This window comes from Rhinopithecus bieti, unplaced genomic scaffold (assembly GCF_001698545.2).
Source record: "Rhinopithecus bieti isolate Rb0 unplaced genomic scaffold, ASM169854v2 scaffold_39870, whole genome shotgun sequence".
NCBI lineage: Eukaryota > Metazoa > Chordata > Mammalia > Primates > Cercopithecidae > Rhinopithecus > Rhinopithecus bieti.
The window spans coordinates 856268-861359 of NW_016817144.1; the positions used below are offsets into that span (position 1 = coordinate 856268).

The 5092-nt window shown below is 41.7% G+C and overlaps 1 protein-coding gene across 1 annotated transcript in view; it reads left to right on the plus strand.

Moving 5' to 3' along the window:
- HELZ (helicase with zinc finger) overlaps positions 1-5092 on the plus strand; it is a 173917-nt gene that overhangs the window by 5054 nt on the left and 163771 nt on the right. The window contains exon 3 of the mRNA XM_017855843.1: positions 1021-1077. The gene's annotated coding sequence lies outside the window, so the exon portion shown is untranslated. The remainder of the gene's footprint in view (positions 1-1020; positions 1078-5092) is intronic.

The following is a 5092-nucleotide window of genomic DNA, read 5'->3' on the forward strand; positions in this document are numbered from 1 at the left end:
CTCAAAAAAAAAAAAAAAAAAATTATTTACTTTTATGCAAAACTCCTGTATGCTTATGGTAAACAAATTTGAGCAGTACTTAAGTACGTAAAGTAAAAAAGGTTAAAAAAAGAGAAAAGCCTCTGTTCTTCCTCCGTCTCTAGTCCTGCTCCCCTGAGCTGAATCTGGTAAACAGCTGGGTGTCATTTAGCTTTTGGAAAACCTCTCTATTCCTGAGATATTCTGGCAGTGTGGAAGTAGAGTGAGAAGTCAGAAAAGGCATGGTCATTGAACCAGAGTTTGGATGTTGTGCAAAGACTATTCTGTTCTTATTTTCTGTGATAAGTAATAATGATAAACTACCGTCAGCTTAGGATAACTATAATTTGAATTGTGAAACACGAAAATAGTTAATTCTTTAGTCAGGTTGGTAAAGTTTTGATTTGTTGATCTTTTAAAAGAAATATGCGTGAATTTAATTCATGTAATGTTAGGGCTGGTGGGGGTTAACGGTAGTAATGAATTATCATCTGTTGAATTTTAAGATATATGCACAGTATATTTACTATAGGCTTTTTATAACTCATCATCTCCTTTAATTCTCATAGCAACTCACGAGATAGTTATTTCCATTTTACAAAGGAAGAAATTCAGGCTTAAGTGTGACTCAACTAACGTAATGTCACGAGACCAGTAAAGTAGTGGAGCTGGTGTTCTTTCTGGAAAGCCTGTGCTCTTCTTTCTCTAGCTAGTCTGAGTGACTTATTTTCCAGGTAAGGAAATTAGGCCTGAAGAAATTAAATGAATTGCTCAAGGTCACACAGCTCAGTAGTAGCAACATTAAACCAAGCTTGTTTTTAATCTTCGGAGGCTTATCTCAAGACTCTTGGTCCAGTGCTGGTCATGCTACATTTTATTGAACTAGTGTGGACCAAAACACCATATGCTGGGGAGTATTGGATACAAATGCTTTGGAACTGATACCTTGGTGAATGGTGTTTTCTACTATGTATTAAAAAAACTTTCTTCTTTGTCTTTCAGAAATTATAAAGAGCTCTGATGGGCTATTTGGGTGATACCCAGTGCAGTGAACTGCAGGTGAGTAAGGTTTAGGAGAAGTTTATTTAGAAAACAAGAATTTTATAATGCCTGAAAGAATAAGGTGGGACAAGGGTGAAGTGATACAGGGCTGTAGTGAAACGGTGGTAACCTGGAGGCACAGATCCTAACGGAATCGGTTACTTCTGGAACAGACTGAATGATGAACAAGCTCCCAAGAGACTGCCTGCTGCCTTGTCAGGTTAGTGTGTGTGAAAAGAGTGAGGGTAGGTTAATCTTCCACGTCTGTTCAGGTGAGTAACTGCATAGGGGCTCAGCCTATCTGTGTGCTATTGGAACTTGAGAGGTCCTTCAGTTTTTGTGTCAACATTCTTCAGTGGCGATTACTTTGTTCTCCAGTGAACTTGGTTAAGTATTGAATTGTTTTTCCTGTTATCTGATGTTTACGTAGTGTCATGAATGATTATATATATCTGCAGTTTTGAGGATCTAAATACTGAGAACAAACATATCAATAGAAACAAAAGGTTGAACTTGTTTTCCTAGTTGTTGTACTACCTCTATTGATACTATTAGTCTTTCAGATTATTTACCTTTTACTACAATGCCTGCTAATTAAAAACAGTTAAGTCTTGAGTATTTATTATTTCACAGTATTTAATCTTCTTGGTCAGCTAAGGTATCTTCATCTTTCATTATTATACTTAGGAAATGGTGATACTACAGAAATAAATTAGAAGGCTTTTAATGCTTTCCTTTTGAGCATCAGAGTTAAAATTATTATTATTATTATTTTTGAGATGGAGTTTCGCTCTTGTCACCTAGGCTGGAGTGCAATGGCACGATCTCGGTTCACTGCAACCTCCGCTTCCTGGGTTCAAGTGATTCTCCTGCCTCAGCCTCCCGAGTAGCTGGGATTGCAGGTGCTTACCACCACACCCAGCTAATTTTTGTATTTTTAGTAGAGACAGGATTTCACCATTTTGGCCAGACTGGCCTCAAACTCCTGACCTCAGGTGATCTACCCACCTCGGCCTCCCAAAGTGCCAGGATCACAGGTGTGAGCCACTGCACCTGGTCTAAAATTATTTTTTAATTAATTTTCTTTTTTTTTTTTTTTTTTTTTTTTGAGAGACGGAGTCTTGGCACTGTCACCCAGGCTGGAGTGCAGTGGCACAATCTCAGCTCACTGCAACCTCTGCCTCCCAGGTTCAAGAGATTCTCCTTACCTTAGCCTCCCAAGTAGCTGGAATTATAGGCGCCCACCTCCACACCTGGCTAATTTTTTTGTATTTTTAGTGAAGGTGGGGTTTCACTATGTTGGCCAGGCCGGTCTCGAACTCCTGACCTCATGATCCACCTGCCTCAGCCTGTCAAAGTGCCGGGATTACAGGTGTGAGCCACCACACCTGGCCATGAATTTTCAATACTTGTCTTTTGTGAGATGTCTTCATCTGCAGAACGCTTCAGCTCTTTTTTTTTTTTTGAGACGGAGTCTTGCTCTCGTTGCCGAGGCTGGAGTGCAGTGGGGCAATCTCAGCTCACTGTAACCTCTGCCTCTTGGGTTCAAGCGATTCTCCTGCCTCAGCCTCCCAAGTAGCTGAGACTATAGGTGTGCGCCACCACACCTGACTAATTTTGTATTTTTACTGGAGATGGGGTTTCACCATGTTGTTCATGCTGGTCTCGAACTCCTGACCTCAAGTGATCCACCCGCCTTGGCCTCTCAAAGTGCTGGGATTACATATGTGAGCCACTGTGCCCGGCTAGCTTCAGCTCTTAATAAAATGACTTTCCATCCTCCCTTTTGCACTCTGGCTGTGTAAGACTTAAAAGAGTATCTCCAGCTAATTTTTTTTACTCATCTGGTTTAAGCTGGACTTTTTAGCTTTGTGTTTTTTGTCGTTAAAAAAAAAACTATCTACATTTTGCTTTTAATTGTTCTCAGGTCTCCTGGCCCCTGGTTCTTTGATTTGTCTGAGTCCACACTGCCTTTTAACTGATACAGTTCACTGCTAAGTCAGCAAGTTGGCCTTGAGAATCCCAGAGATTTTAGTGTGCCAATACGGTATATTTTTAGGGTTTACAGTGAAACTTGGGCTGAGTACTTGCTGATTGGTTAAAGTAATAAAGAAGTAAATTGTTAAAGCAATAAATAAATGTTAAACTAATAAATAAAAAAATTTTTTTTTCAAGACAGAGTCTCACTCTGTCACCCAGGCTGGAGTGTACTGGTGGGATCTCGGCTCACTGCCACCTCTGCCTCCTGGGTTCAAGCGATTCTCTTGCCTCAGCCTCCCTAGTAGCTGGGACTTTGCCATGTTAGTCAGACTGGTCTCGAACTCCTGACCTCAGGTGATCTACCCGCCTTGGCCTCCCAAAGTGCTGGGATTACAGGCGTGAGCCGCCGCGCCTGGCCGGGTTCTTTGTTTCTTGATGTTTGCTCTTTTTGCATGATGTGTCTCCCACTGGTTCATAGGGGTGGTCAGAGGACCAATTGAGGCAGTTGGCTGGTCCTTGAAAATTTGGGTTTGGGTTAGTTATAGGTCATCATGACCAAGGAGAGTATGAAAACACCCAGTCAAGGCCAAAGTGAGCAGTAGAAGGGAGGGGTGGTGCTTTTGAGACTTTATCAAGCTTGTTTCCTGGAACCCCTTTGTTTCCTCAGTAGGGTAGAACTTTATTACTTAATGTTGAATAAATTGATATTAAATAAATTGTTAAATGTTGGGTTATTATCCTAAGACAATTGATTTTCTTTTTGGCATTTCATTTCAAAATATACATTTTAAAATTCATTTTAAATTATGATACATTATAGTTTGATTTTAAAACTTGCTATATCATGAAACATTTACATCTTACAGATTTTATAATTTAACTTTATATATTGAAAGGCTGCAAAAATAATTTCATCAAGTCATGCTACAATTTACCTAAGTCTTTTTATGTTAAGTATTTATACTGCTGTCTGGCTGGTTTTCAGTTAACACTTTAATCTACATCATTGTAGATATTGTTGCATTTTTTCTTTTCTTTTTTTTTTGAGATGGAGTCTCGCTCTGTGGCCCAGGCTGGAGTGCAGTGGCCGGATCTCAGCTCACTGCAAGCTCCGCCTCCTGGGTTTACGCCATTCTCCTGCCTCAGCCTCCCGAGTAGCTGGGACTACGGGCGCCCGCCACCTCACCCAGCTAGTTTTTTGTATTTTTTAGTAGAGACGGGGTTTCACCGTGTTAGCCAGGATGGTCTCGATCTCCTGACCTCGTGATCCACCCGTCTCGGCCTCCCAAAGTGCTGGGATTACAGGCTTGAGCCACCGCGCCCGGCCTGAGTTCTTTTTTTAATGTTTAACTTTTCTTATTTTATTTTTTATAAAGTTAGGGGATGCTGTGTTCCCCAGGCTGTCTTGATCTCCTGGCCTGAAGCACTTGGCCTCCCAAAGTGCTGGGATTACAGACCTGAGCCACCACGCTTGGCCTTGGTGTTTCTTGAATGTTAGAGTAAGGATGAGTATGATGGATTGTAGGGAAGAGAATTGAGAGACTGGGCCTTTAGTTGGGTTCGTAGTAGTCTAAGGGAGGGCTATGGGAGCCTGAATTGAGTTGGTGGCCATGGAAAGGATTCAAGAGTTATTTTGGAGGTTAAATGGAGAGATGTGGTGACTAATTAGATGGGGTAGGGTGGGAACAGTTAATTCTGTATCTCTGTTTTTTTGTTGTTTTCTTTATTTCTTTTTTTTTTTTTTTTTTGAGGCGGAGTCTCGCTGTCTCCCAGTCTGGAGTGCAGTGGCGCAATCTCGGGTCACTGCAAGCTCCACCTCCCGGGTTCATGCCATTCTCCTGCCTCAGCCTCCCGAGTAGCTGGGACTACAGGCACCCGCCCGGCTAATTTTTTGTATTTTTAGTAGAGACGGGGTTTCACTGTGTTAGCCAGGATGGTCTCCATCTCCTGACCTCGTGATCCACCCGCCTAGGTCTCCCAAAGTCCTGGGATTACAGGCGTGAGCCACCGCGCCTGGCCCTTTTTTTTTTTTTTTTTTTTTTTGAGAAAAACC